The sequence below is a fragment of the Zeugodacus cucurbitae genome, chromosome 6 (genome assembly GCF_028554725.1).
Source record: "Zeugodacus cucurbitae isolate PBARC_wt_2022May chromosome 6, idZeuCucr1.2, whole genome shotgun sequence".
Classification (NCBI taxonomy): domain Eukaryota; kingdom Metazoa; phylum Arthropoda; class Insecta; order Diptera; family Tephritidae; genus Zeugodacus; species Zeugodacus cucurbitae.
In genome coordinates, this window is record NC_071671.1 from 34,119,175 (window position 1) to 34,134,407 (window position 15,233).

General features: G+C 37.1%; 1 protein-coding gene across 1 annotated transcript in view; it reads right to left on the bottom strand.

The window, feature by feature from the left end:
* The window catches only part of LOC105218719 (obscurin), a 369,888-nt gene extending 357,634 nt beyond the window's left edge, over positions 1-12,254 (bottom strand). Inside the window, exons 1-3 of the mRNA XM_054232816.1 lie at positions 12,139-12,254; positions 12,050-12,088; positions 11,865-11,996 (exon numbers count right to left, since the gene is read on the bottom strand). The gene's annotated coding sequence lies outside the window, so the exon portion shown is untranslated. The remainder of the gene's footprint in view (positions 1-11,864; positions 11,997-12,049; positions 12,089-12,138) is intronic.
* Positions 12,255-15,233: the final 2,979 nt, after the last annotated feature.

Below are 15,233 nucleotides of genomic sequence, written 5' to 3' on the forward strand. Positions count from 1 at the left end.
TCAAATTGTTACTATACACTCGTTTGAGTCATAAATTGACGGCAGTGTAGAAATACTATGAGTTTTTTTTTTTTTGGTTTCGTGAAAATGAGTCTTAGTCATTTTTGATATTAGTATTAGTACTCATTTGCACTAATTTGTTTGGCTCATGAGTTAATGCGCTAATTTCATTAGTACTTAATCTGGTGTATATCTGTGTAAAATCTCATCCGTCGCGAAAATGGCTGAATGTTCACCCCCCATTTGGTATGATTAGGTATGCAAACATCATGAAATGAAACATCGGCCATTGAAACATCGAAACATCGATGTATTTTTGAACTTTTTTAAACTTATTTTAAATTAAGTGTGAAAAGCTAAGGGATACATAAGCAGAAATAAATAGCATAAATAAATGAAATGTAGTACGTCTTATGTTGATACATTTTATTTCACTTATCATTATATGTCTGTTAAAGTTTTTTCTCAATAAATAACAGAATTTCAATTTTACTTTTACGTGATAGTTGCCCTGGGTTTAGAAAACGGTGGTTTACTCGGCACTGAAGTGGCCACAATGTGTAAATATTAATAAGCCTATTAATACAACTCCGGAAACACAGTATTCATGTCAACCCAAACTCTATTGGCTCCTGATTGGTAGAGGTAACAGCCGAGATACATTTTCTCTTCAACCTTCCGTCCCTGTAAGTGTAGATAAATTTGACAGCTTACATTTCACCTTTTGGTGAACCAAATGTTTATTCTGGTTCCAGATATCAAACGAGTATTCTGTTTCACACTCATCCGGATATTCCGTTGTATCAGCGCGAATCTTTGAATTTTTATGAAAGAAAAAAAAGTATTTCTTTTAGCCGTAGCATCCATAAAATGCAATAATTTGAATCTCTGATCTAAAGCAGTAGCCTACGCCAGAATTAAATTGTATAAATTAATCATAAAAGTAACCGCATTATTGTCCAAGCGCACATTCCCTTAACAAATTCTCCGTATTTTAAAAACATCGAATTTCACTGTAATAAATCGTATCCAAATAGAGGGTTTCGAGTTAATACCCGAAAAAGTGTGAAGTCAAATTTTTATATAAAACATCGACTTAAAACATCGTTGAAAGTGACATCGATGCATCGATGTTTTTAGATTCGAGACATCGATGCTTTTTGGCGAAAACATCGATTCATCGTTTGCATCCGTAGGTATGATATGCGGTCAAGACCGGGTATTTTGCCTTTCCAAATAGCATATTTTTTCGATAAAGGAAGCAGATTGGCTGGGTATTAAGGTGAATGTCTCTTTGTGGGTGTATTGTTTTCATTGCTGAAATGTTTAATAAAAGTTACTGTTTTGTGCTTCTTTCGATCAAATTACACACATATATCCGCTTTTTATGTAATTGTATTTCCGTTGAAGAGTAGCGTATCGATACAATGAACTGACAATCTGGGTTTTAGACCGCAGAAGGAGCCAATAGTTTCCCATACTATACCTAGTTGTGGGTGAGGGTTAATATTTGAAGTGAATTGGCTAATAGACTCTGTTTTTGCCAGCTTTAGGTTTCGCCTAGATTTTGCTTGAGCCTTTTTGTATTGAATTATATTGTCGTTCGTGATGTTTCTTTTTAATTTATTGCAATGGTGTTTTTTATTATTTTTAGTTCTTATAGTGTGTTGTTCCACCACGGGACTATATATTTTGTTTTGCTTGATGTTTAGGGTTTGGAATCATTGGCAGCTTGAAGTGAGATCCTGTGTATGTTTAAGGTTTCTTTGTTGATATTTGTGCTAACCGGTCTACAGTTACGAAAATAGCTTGCTATGAAGTGAAACTGTGCACAGTTTGCTTAGGTTAGATTGGCTTCGGGGCTATTTCAGTGTTATTGTCGGGGAAGAGATAGAATATTATTGGGAAATGGTCACTGTCGAAGAGCTGCGACTCTGTTTGCGAATTGATAGGTCGATGTTTGTGAATGTGTGGTGGGTGCAGTAGTGGGTAGGCAAATCGTTGTTTAGGAGTGTTAGTAAGAATTGTGTTAAGAATTTGGAATTTGATGTATTGGGTGGAATGTACGTGGAGCTGATTATGAATTTCATCTTAGATTATATGATAACGTTCGTAACGTCAAAGTTATTTACAACAGAGTTTATGTTTATGTTGCAAAAAGTTGTGAGTAAGAAGTGTAGAGCCGCCGTACGCGTATAAATAGTAGTTGGCAGGTACATATTGGAAAATTTGGGTCGTTTTGTATGTGTGTTTCTTGGAGAGAAACAAATTTCGGAGTGTGTGATTTTAACAGTAGTAGTTGTAAGTCGATCTACTTGTTTGTGTACCCTTAAGATTATAGTAGTAAGTGACATGTTAGCGTGTTGCATTAAAACTTAAATAATTGTGATAAATATAAAGGTAGTAAGATAATAATAGTAAGTAGGAGGAATGAGTGGCGCGCTCTGGTGGATTCGGCTATAATCGTTTAAAGCGGTTCCTACGCCAACTATATATACATATAAGATAATAAGCAGTAATACGTACATATATAAATAAAAAGAAAAAGATGAAAATGTTCTTGTAAGAACATTTACTCTTCCATAGTGAGAATGTCAAGGTCTTTTGAAGTCAGCTTCTGAAGTAGGGTGCTGTTTTCTTTGCAGTTATGGCAGGCGGATGGGTAGTGGCACTTTTCACTTGAGTCCGGTGAAGTGTGATATCTGTGTGAGCTATTTGAGTAGCGCTTTTGATTTTTGCAATATTTAGTGATGTCGCCGTAACAGTGACAATTTTTGCACCGTAGAGGTAGGGGGAATGAGAGGCCGGATGTGTAACCGATTGTAATCGTGTCAGGTAGTAAAAGCGTTGAAAGGGTGAATATTATGAGTCCGGTTTCGATAAGTGTTGAGCTGTGTTACGCACTTCACTCACGCTTTAAGTTCATCTAAGATTTCGTTTTTGGGTATTCCACGAAGGTCATTGCAATAGACAACGCCTTTGATGAAATTCAGATTATAGTGCATTATTATTTTTACTTGTAAATTGGGGATATTTTTTTTAGTTTTTCGAGTTTCTGAGCTTATGTATGGTTCTTTATTTTAATGAGAATATCATCACCTCTGATTTTTTTGCACATGTCAACTTGCCCGCATGTACCGTCGATGGGTTCACTGTTCACTGTTTATTCTCAGTCTTTACTACACAAAATTTTGGTCCAAGAGGTTTTATTTCCGCATTTTTTTGGTATTGATGGGAGAGGAGCGGGGTACCCCTTCCACGTGGGTCGTTTTACACGATCAGAGTATTAATCACATATTTCAACTTTACGCTTAGACGGTTGGTTAACGAACTTACATATCTTGCTCTCTAAATGAAGTGCTATACTAAAAAGTTTTAAACAATTTCTTTGGGAAACAATTTTTTTGATGGGCTTACATTATATGAAACCTTCTGTTTTGGGCTCTGAAAGTTAAATACATTGAGCTACTCTTAAGGGCCTCCCCGTTTAAGTGCCTTTCCCGCTTATGTGCCTATATTGCTACATCGCGGTTTCTTCTATAAATTTACATATAAACACCCCCATTAAGCGCCTTTCCCGCTTAAATGCCTGTAACATTTAAGCCACAAATAAAAATTATTTACAATTTTCCCCTTTCAAGTGCTTTTTATTATTTTATGCATTTAATTCGCTGAGCATTGTCAGGAAAACATATACATATTTTTGTAATGTTTTTTATTTTGTATTTTTGTTATTACAGTAATCCCCACTTAAGTGCCCATTCTTAACATGCAAGATTTTGAGAGACTTAGTGCCTCCAGGTACTTACCAACCTTTTTCGCATATAAATCGATTTAATAATTTTTATTTTAGAATGAAAGTCAAAATACTTATTAATAACAATAAATATATAAAAAAACATTACAAAACTATGTATATGTTTTCGTTTTGACAATACTCAGCGCATTCAATGTGTAAAATGTAAAAAAAAAACTAGTAAGTGGGGAATTTTATATGTAAATTTTAGAGAAGAAACAACAATGCAGCAAAATATTGTCACTTAAGCGGGAACGGCACTTAAGTGGGGATCACTGTAATACGAAATTTATATGATTTCCATTCTAAAAAATAATTGTAGAACGAAGTATTTGAGAAAGAGTTTGGAGTCGGCTTTAGTATACCGTCCAACGATTTCGAGGTATGGACGGATAGAGGAGGTTCTCCAGCTAACAAATGTATACAATTATACTGCCGTAAACTTATAGTTTTAGAGATATTCGCATTTATTAACAATTTGTAACACGTCAATTCTCACTGTATATTTTTTTAATATAATATATTACACTTTACACATTTTCTATAAATTATATTATAACTAGCAGACTGAGCCACACGTTTTTGTGGCTAAGATATACATTACATTAGTAATTTTTTCAATATAGCTATATATATTTGAAATTAATCATAATAATTTGTTAAAGTTTGAATTTTATCGTATATTTAAGTATGTAACAAATTAGCAAATTTGCAAGTTGACCAAGCCAAGATTGCTTCGATGACGATATTGATTACCGTCTCCATAGCCAGTTTTGTTCTATTGCAAAGTCGAGGTTGATTTAGGTTACACAGCATGATGACAACTTACTCTAATTTTAATTGCAAAGTGAGAGGTCATAGTCGAATCAATTTTAAATATTCTGTGAGATAATTGACAACGTCATCCTGGTTTGTAGCTGTGTCAACTTTCCTGGAACAGAATCCTAAATTGTCGCATTGAGATCATTGACATCTTCGGTTTTTAATACCACATAGGTCATTCAATCAGCCATTTATGTTAATTATATTGTGGTTTCATGTCAGGAAAAACACGATGAATAAGCTCCTCTTTCGAGGTCATGAAGTGACAGAAACCCGTTAAAAATATTATTAATCCATCGAGGTGTCAACTGCGTCGCTACCATTTCCAACTATTTCTACAATCGCTGTATGATATTGTTGGAAAAACACTCGTATGTTATTTGTTAATTGGCGATTCTTTATGTGTCGTCACAAATTAGATGATTTTAGGAAAGTGATTAGTTCGTCAGCAACAGTTGTTCCAAGAATGTATGTATGTATGTATGTGATTGGCGTTGCAACCGTTTAGCCGGTTATAGCCGAATCGACGATAGTGCGCCACCTGTCTCTCTCCTTTGCAGTTCGGCGCCAGTTGGAGATCCCAAGTGTAACCAGGTCGCTCTCCACCTGGTCCCTCCAACGGAGTGGAGGCCTTCCCCTTCCTCGGCTTCCTCCGGCGGGTACTGCATCGAACACTTTCAGGGCTGGAGTGTTTTCGTCCATTCGGACAACATGACCTAGCCAGCGTAGCCGCTGTCTTTTTATTCGCTGAACTATGTCAATGTCGTCGTATAACTCGTACAGCTCATCGTTCCATCGTCTGCGGTATTCGCCGTTGCCAATGTTCTGAGGACCATAAATCTTGCGCAAAATTTTCCTCTCGAAAACTCCTAGTGTCGTCTCATCTGATGTTGACATCGTCCAAGCTTCTGCACCGTAAAGCAGGACGGGAATGATAAGTGACTTGTAGAGCTTGATTTTGGTTCGTCGAGAGAGGACTTTACTGTTCAATTGCCTACTCAGTCCAAAGTAGCACCTGTTGGCAAGAGTTATTCTGCGCTGGATTTCGAGGCTGACATTGTTCGTGTTGTTGATGCTGGTTCCCAGGTATACGAAATTATCTACGACCTCGAAGTTATGACTGTCAACAGTGACGTGGGAGCCAAGACGCGAATGCGCCGACTGTTTGTTTGATGACAGGAGATATTTCGTCTTGTCCTCGTTCACCACCAGACCCATTCGCTTCGCCTCCTTATCCATGCGGGAAAAAGCAGAACAAACGGCGCGGTTGTTGCTTCCGATGATATCAATATCATCGGCGTACGCCAGGAGCTGTACACTCTTGTAGAAGATTGTACCTTCTCGGTTTAGCTCTGCAGCTCTTATAATTTTTTCCAGCATCAGGTTAAAGAAGTCGCACGATAGTGAGTCACCTTGTCTGAAACCTCGTTTGGTATCGAACGGCTCGGAGAGGTCCTTCCCAATCATGACGGAGCTTTTGGTGTTGCTCAACGTCAATTTACACAGCCGTATTAGTTTTGCGGGGATACCAAATTCAGACATCGCGGCGTAAAGGCAACTCCTTTATTCCAAGAATAGTCTGGCGAAAATCACCTGCCAACAGAATCATGACTTCACCAAAAATATTTTCGTTGTCGCGTAAATCTTTTAAAGTCCTGTGCAGTACCTCCAGCGACTTGAATATCTGGAAAATCTTCTTTATACCCCTGTTTTTTGGCGATTTTGCAGACTGGTGTTTGGTTGATTTGCAATTTAGGAGTAATTTCAAGGCCTAATTGCCGTTTGTCTGCTTACTAACAGGTGTCAAGTTGCCCCTATTCCCATTATAACTGGGTGTTGAAAATAAGTGAAATCGGTTCAGGAATTACCTCAACCCTCATGTACTATATATGCTGATTTTCGTTATTCTATTGGACTTTATTTCAAATTGTGTGTAATAAAATCACATCAATAAATTGCGAGAGTATAAAATGTTTGGTTGCCTTTCCCTACTTGTTACAAATTGTTTTGGGCTATCGACACAGCCTTATACAATTGAACAATGATAAAAATATTTTAACAAAGCAACAATGACAACTTTCATAATATTATTATTTTTTGTTTTGTTTTTTTTTTTTTTTAATAATTTTGTTGTCAATTAAAATAAAATCATCTTCTTGTTATCTTCCTCACAATTTTTCGATATATACTTACTTTCTAATCCTTCCCTAACCTTCCATAAATATTTCAAAACTAAAATTAGCCAGATCGGTTTGGCCCTTCTCGACTTTTTTCGAGACTAACGACACAAATTGTTTGTATGGGTGATTAGAAAAATGTGGATTTAAGACTTTCTCAGGCAATTTTTCTAATTTTTCTCTCCGTAAGAACCATCCCGGTACCTCTAAAAACATTCTAAACAAAGAATTTGCGAAATCAGTTCAGCGCACAGTGGTTGGGCTTGTATGAAGGTGCGGACATAAATACTTCCCGTTGAGATATCGCTTTGAAATTTTCACCAAAAATCTAGAAAATTATTTTAAATATATTGAAAAAAAAATTGGCCCCATCGGACTACTAGGTCCTATAGCTCCCATAGAACTGTAATTGCCATTATATGGCAATCATGCGCAAATATACTTCTCATGGTCATGGTCAGAGCGTCAAAACTTTTAGTAAGGCTTTGTAAAAACATTTAAGAAAGCGATAACAAGCTGAACATGATTTGTCGTTATAGTTTCCCCATCCAACCCCCACATATCATATAAAAAAGTCATGTAGGAAAAAAGCAAATTATCAACCAATTTAATACAGTTCATTTTCAACAGCCATTATAATTAGAACAAAAACTTATAATGCATCCTCTAGTAAACCGCACATAGATTTAAATAAAGATGGTTTATCCTTCTTTCCAAGCTTTTTTAGTCCAATTATAATGAGTTTGAACTTAAAAATAGTTAATTCAAAGGCCATTATTATTTTGACGATTACTTCTTCTTCTTCTTAACTGGCGTAGAAACCGCTTACACGGTTATAGCCGAGTCCACAACAGTGCGCCACGCATCTCTCCTTTTGGCGGTTTGGCGCCAATTGGTAATACCAAGTGAAGACAGGTCCTTCTCCACCTGGTCCTTCCACCGGAGTGGAGGTCTCCCTCTTCCTCGGCTTCCACCAGCGGGTACTGCATCGAAAACTTTCAGAGCTGGGGCACTTTCATCCATTCGAACAACATGACCCAGCCAGCGTAGCCGCTGTCTTTTTATTCGCTGGACTATGTCTATGTGTCGAACAACACATACAGCTCATCATTCCATCTTCTGCGGTATTCGCCGTTGCCAATGTTTAAGGGACCGTAAATCTTCCGCAAAACCTTTCTCTCGAAAACTCCTAGTGCCGTCTCATCGGATGTTGACACCGTCCACGCTTCTGCACCATAAAGTAGGACGGGAATGATGAGGGACTTGTAGAGTTTAGTTTTTGTTCGTCGAGAGAGGACTTTACTTTTCAATTGCCTACTCAGTCCATAGTAGCACCTGTTGGCAAGAGTGATTCTGCGTTGGATTTCAAGGCTGACATTATTATCGGTGTTAATGTTGGTTCCTAGGTATACGAAATTATCTACAACTTCAAAGTTATGACTGTCAACAGTGACGTGGGAGCCAAGACGCGAATGCGCTGACTGTTTGTTTGATGACAGGAGATATTTCGTCTTGTCCTCGTTCACCACCAGACCCATTCGCTTCGCTTCCTTATCCAGGCGGGAAAAAGCAGAACTAACGGCGCGGGTGTTGTTTCCGATGATATCAATATCATCGGCGTACGCCAGGAGCTGTACACTCTTGTAGAAGATTGTACCTTCTCTATTTAGCTCTGCAGCTCTTATAATTTTCTCCAGCATCAAGTTAAAGAAGTCGCACGATAGCGAGTCACCTTGTCTGAAACCTCGTTTGGTATCGAACGGCTCGGAGAGGTCCTTCCCGATCCTGACGGAGCTTTTGGTGTTGCTCAACGTCAACTTACACAGCCGTATTAGTTTTGCGGGGATACCAAATTCAGACATCGCGGCATAAAGGCAGCTCCTTTTCGTGCTGTCGAAAGCAGCTTTAAAGTCGACAAATAGATGGTGTGTGTCGATCCTTTTTTCACGGGTCTTCTCCAAGATTTGGCGCATGGTGAATATTTGGTCAGTTGTTGATTTTCCAGGTCTAAAGCCACACTGATAAGGTCCAATCAGTTTGTTGACGGTGGGCTTTAGTCTTTCACACAGTACGCTCGATAGAACCTTATAAGCGATGTTAAGGAGGCTTATCCCACGATAGTTGGCGCAGATTGTGGGGTCTCCCTTTTTGTGGATTGGGCAGAGTACACTGAGATTCCAATCGTCGGGCATGCTTTCTTCCGACCATATTTCGCAAAGAAGCTGATGCATGCACCTTATCAGCTCTTCGCCGCCGTATTTGAATAGCTCGGCCGGCAATCCATCGGCCCCCGCCGCCTTGTTGTTCTTCAAGCGGGTAATTGCTATTCGAATTTCTTCACGGTCGGGCAATGGAACATCTGTTCCATCGTCGTCGATTGGGGAATCGGGTTCGCCATCTCCTGGTGTTGTACTTTCACTGCCATTCAGCAGGCTGGAGAAGTGTTCCCTCCACAAACACAGTATACTCTGGTCATCAACCACTAGATCACCGCTGGGGGTCCTACAGGAGTGTGCTCCGGTCTTGAAACCTTCAGTTAGTCGCCGGATCTTTTCGTAAAATTTTCGAGCATTACCCCTGTCGGCCAGCTTGTCAAGCTCGTCATACTCACGCATTTCTGCCTCTTTCTTTCTTTTTCTGCAAATGCGTCTCGCTTCCCTCTTCAGCTCTCGGTATCTTTCCCATCCCGCTCGTGTTGCGGTCGATCGCAACATTGCGAGGTAGGCAGTCTGTTTTCTCTCCACTGCGGGACGACAATCCTCATCATACCAGCTGTTTTTTTGGCTTTTCCGAAAGCCAATGGTTTCGGTTGCAGCTGTACGTAAGGAGTTTGATATGCCGTCCCACAGCTCCCTTATACCGAGATGCTGATGAGTGCTCTCAGAGAGCAGGAGTGCAAGTCGAGTAGAAAATCGTTCGGCTGTCGGTTGTGATTGCAGCTTCTCGATGTCGAACCTTCCTTGTGTTTGTTGACGTGTGCGCTTTTCTACACAGAGGCGGGTGCGTATCTTAGCTGCTACAAGATAGTGGTCCGAGTCGATGTTGGGACCACGAAGCGTACGCACATCAAAAACACTGGAGACATGTCGTCCATCTATCACAACATGATCGATCTGGTTGCGAGTCTGCTTCTACATCTGCAAATTTCCGCACCTAACTTTAACACTTTTATTACCTTAAGACTCTGGTAAAGACAATGTAAAATAAATATAAGGGGGGATCGCGGGGGAACACAACTAAAACTTTATGTAAACACATTGAAGACATTGAAGATGTTAGTCTTAGTTAGTCACGTTAGTCTTAATTAATTTCACAAGTTAAAATAAATACTTTTAGCTTCAAAAGCCATTAAAAATAATCTTGATTCGTTAACCTGAACAATTACCAGAACAATTTGAAGTGCGTTGTTGCTGCGAATTAAAAAAAATGTCTGATGTGCTTTAAAAAATACAATTGTTCATGCGTTTAACTCTATTTTTAGAAAGTACCGTTAGATTTTTGGGAAAACCCGGTTTGAAAATAAGAAGTTTGGACAATTTAGAGGCCATCGGTTTACATTTTGTCAAAAAATCGAGAGATGGATTTTTTGATTTTTGGCCTACGGTGGAACCACTGAACAATTGAAACCTTACAACGATTGTATTTAGTCCAATAAGCAATAATTTTTTTGCAAATGTAACCAATACAAATGTTAAGTTTTCTCATCTCTACTGCGTAGCCTTTGTTTTTAATGCTTTGTTCTACCAAACCAAATTTGAGCAACAGTAAGACGACAGCTTAAGTTTATTCACGAATATAAACATATGGGCAAATATCGGCAGCTACACCTAACATTTGTATTACCTTAAAACATTGGCAAATACACTGATAACACTCATAAAGGGGGGATCGTTGGGTAACATAACTAAATGTCTATTTAAACATGAAAATTACGTTAAAAAAACCCAAAAAGAGTATAATCAATCAAAAATACACAACAAATAATAAATCAATAACATTAATTTCACAAGATGAATTTATTAAAGTAAATACCTGCAACAATAAAATTATTTTTAAATAATCAAAATCGGACCTCTCTAGCAAACGTTTGACCACTTTGAAATTCAATTTTGTTTTCACGAAAAGCTAACTTAGCGCAGTTTCGCTACAAAATTGAACAGTTGATCACGCTTTGCATTCTATTTTTAGAATGTCCCGTTAGATTTGCAGTAAAAACCGGTTTGCCATGAAGAAGCTTGGACATTTTAGAGACGATTTGGTAACTTTTCGGAAATTTTTGTTGTTATGAATTTTTTGAATTTTGTCCTATGGGCGCAACCACTGTGCAGCGGTTCTCGAGTTATGCAAAATATGTATATCTGGCAACACTGATTATTTGTCAACATGGAACCCCTTTGAATTGTAGTGTATAATAAGTGCATAAGATAAATTAAAAATTAACTATAAATCGAAAAATTGCAAAATCAAATATGCCAAATTTTCAATTTCAAATGCGATATCTCCAAAACTATAAGTTTGCCGCAGCTATATTCTCTATCCGCCCATACCCTTTTTAACCCCGAAATCGTGGGACGGTATACTAAATTTTCCATAAAGTTTGGTAAGTACTTCGAGGCACTTAAGCGGAATAAATATAGTGCCTTTCCCGGTTTAGTGCCTCAAAAGTGTTACATCTTTAACAGTGGTACTTAAGCGGAGATTACTGTACTTACAAGTCTTGCTATCGTTGTGATAATAGTAGATCGTGGTATTTGAGAAAAAGTTTCGTTAGTACCTCGAGGCACTTGAGCTGAAAGGCACTTAGCCTTCCCCGCTTTGGTGTCTCAAAAGTGTTACACGTTTAGCAGTGACACTTAATCGGGGATTACTGTAAATAGTGGATTGGCACAAGTGAACTCACGATACCGTGGTATTCCAGCTGAGCAGTAGTTTACTTTCGGTTTTCTTTATACTTCAGAATGTAAGTTTTCTTCTTCATCTCTGACTGGCGGGAACGTTTCCATTGTTCATACTTTCACATATTTAATTTATTTTTAAAAAGGTGTATATATGTGCAAGGTGGTACTTACACTCTTCGAAAAGCTGCGTCTTCTCCTTTATTCCCGAATACTGATACGGAATCACTGGAAAAGTCCAATATATTTGTTGGAATCCATCCCTCTTTGCAATTTTCAGTCGACCCAAACAATCTCACATACCACCTGTTAAAATATCAGTTTAATATATTTGTCGGTATATGAGAAAAATGTAGTACCTCGAGTCAAGCTTAGGTTTAAAGTCACGTAATTTGTCCCTAAAATTAATACATTTTAAATTATTTAATATATAATATTTATATTCTACCTCGAAAACGTATCGCCTTCAGCTGTTTTTAAAACTTCCACTAGATCTCCTCTAGATAAAGATATTGAACCGGGTGAATCAGCCAAAAATTCTTGATTTATAACAAGAATATTGTCAATCTTAAATAAATTAAAAAGAAATATTAAATTGGCATGTTAATGTAGTATACATTTTTCATTCGCTTGTTACATGGTCAGAAGGTGTGATCAAAGTTTTTTGTTCTGTTTTTAATATTGTATGAATAAAATATAGAAATATTTATCGGACACCTAAGGAAAAAATAATGAGTTCGTATGTACAAGTTGCATATATCATATACAGCAAAATTGCTTTATTTGAGCTTCAAAATAATACACAAAGACGAATACATTTGAAATTTTTAAAGTTACGGTGTCTAGTAGTGTTTTGGTGAATTTCCTACCACCCGGAAAATGAGTGTTATTTAGATGTTGTTACTAAAAGGGATGATACATATATATATAGTGTCCGACCGATTTTCAATTTTTAGATGATGCAGTTGCGATGTGAAAATTCTTTAATTCATTCATGAACACATTAATTTGGGAAATTAGTATAGTAAAATATATACCATCAGCTCTATTCTGTGCACTTTACAAATTCAACAAATTTCTAATTTGTAAAAAATTGAAATTTATCAAGCATTTCGTATTCTGTGTCTAAAATAAAAAGCTCTTTTCTTTATAAGTTGTTAAGAAGTTAAGAAGTAAAATGCTCTTGACAAATAAAATATCTCGCTGTGGATAGTTGTGAAAGTGAATTTGTTGCAATGGAGATATTTTACTTTTGTCGTTAGTTTTATACAAAAAGGAAAAATATGATCATGTGGATGGCTCGCGTTATTGAGCCGTTTTTATAATATATTAAGAAGTTTATTTTTCCATTTTTTGTATAAAAAAAATTAGGATAATGAGGGTAACATTGACGAAATTGTTTTCTATATATTGCAAGCTTAGCAAATTTTTGCCAACAAAGAACAAAGTTTAGATTTCGTAGTCCCCAAGGAACTTTTCTGAAGCTAAACTTAACAACCAACTAAATCAAAATTGCATTCCAAACAGTTTTAAATATATTATAAAGTATTATATTTTATTATGTATTATATTATGAAGTATTCTACGGCTTTGCGGGGGAGCAAAAGACTATGGAGGATCTGGGATCTCTCTCTCGGCTCTGCCATTTGATTATCAATCAACCTTATTTACGCGCGGCACTCCCTGTTTGGTTAGGTATAACCCTGTCATCTATATAGAGTAAATGGAAACCAAACCAAATACTTGGCATCAGGTCTGAAACGCTTCAGTCGATATCTCGACATCAGAATCGGATAGATAGGCTGATAACTCTTTGGTCAATCATAAATCAAACTTATCAGCGACGCCACACTGAAGAAGGCTCGGTTAAAACAAACACTCATCCCAATAACGGCCTTTTGCATGAAAAATAGTGCCAGCTTCGGAGCATGGAATATTTGCGCACCCTAAGAAAAGTCTAGACCAAAAGCAATGGATTTATTGTGAAATTGAAGTTAAATTATTAACTATTTTGCAACAAATATTGAAATGTATTTGAAAACTTACGTTAAAAAATAATTCAAATCAATTTTCAATTCAATTCGAATATAATTGGACAGAATCAGCTGTTTCTGTTTACATTATTTTCAGCCCTATTCTCATGCCCTCACAAAAATCACAACACTCACTATTGTGAGGTTTTTGGATTTTGTGATGATAACATTATGCTGGAGAAAATTCAAAAGCTCAAATGCTCACAATTTTCTCAAATATCTGTGACGTGTGAAAGCAGCCATCACAATACAAAAATATTTGTGTTTGTTTTGATTTTAGCAATATTTGTAAACAAATGTGTAAATTTGCTGCCAACCACATCTACGATCCGATAAGGACGCATTATTTTTGTAAAGCAAAGGACTCTGACGCACAGCCTCTATAGACGATGATTTACACCCAGGTTATTTTTATACTCTCGCAACAAAATTGCTACGAGAGTATTATAGTTTTGTCCACATAACGGTTGGTTGCAAGTCCAAAACTAAACGAGTTAGATATAGGGTTATATACATATATCAAAATGATCAGGGTGACGAAAAAAGTTCAAATCCGGACATCTGTCCGTCCGTCCGTGCAAGCTGTAACTTGAGTAAAAATTGAGATATCTTGATGAAACTCGGAACACGTATTTCTTGGCACCATAATAAGGTTAAGTTCGAAAATGTGCGTGATCGGACCACTGCCACACCCACAAAATGGCGATAACCGAAAATTTGGTACAAAGGATTGTTCTAGGAAGGGGCATATTTGGATGTAATTTTTTTGGGAATTGGGCGTGACCCCGCCCACTAGTAAGTTTTGTGTACATATCTCGCAAACTAATTAAGCTATATAAAGGAAACTTTCTAGAGTCGTTTCTTTTAGATACTACCTTATACCGTCCAAAAATGAAGGAAATCGGGTCATAACCACGCCCACCTCCCATACAAAGGTTATATTGAAAATTACTAAAAATGCAGTAAGTTCAGTAAAGAAAACCACCAGAAACCTTAAATTTCATTGTGAAGATGGTACAGAAGAGCTGCTCTCAAAATGGTATACAAAATTGTAAATGGGCGTGGTTCCGCCCACTTATGGGTCAAAAACCATATCTTCCTTACTTGTTTTATAATTCTTTTGTTTTTTAACTTTCGACTGTAAATACGCAATTTCATTTGCTTCATTTGTTTACAAATTTTACATCAATTTGTATTTATTTTGAATTTATTTCTTTTGAAACAACTGTTTGACAGCAAAATGCTTTTCACCTCAATTGGTGACTTTTTTAAGCTTTTTTCTTATGAGGTTCGAGCCAGAATAGACCCACAAAATATACGTCACAAGAAACCTCACAAATGTTTCCTCACAACTCAGTTATGAGGTTTTTTCAGAATAGGGCTGAATAGGGCTGAATAGGGAAAAGCTATGCGTACTGAAGCTTTTTATTTTATCAAAATTGTCACAGAATACCAAAAAAGTTCTTACTTGATAAAAATCTGAAAAAATTTAAAACTTTTTTGTTATTTT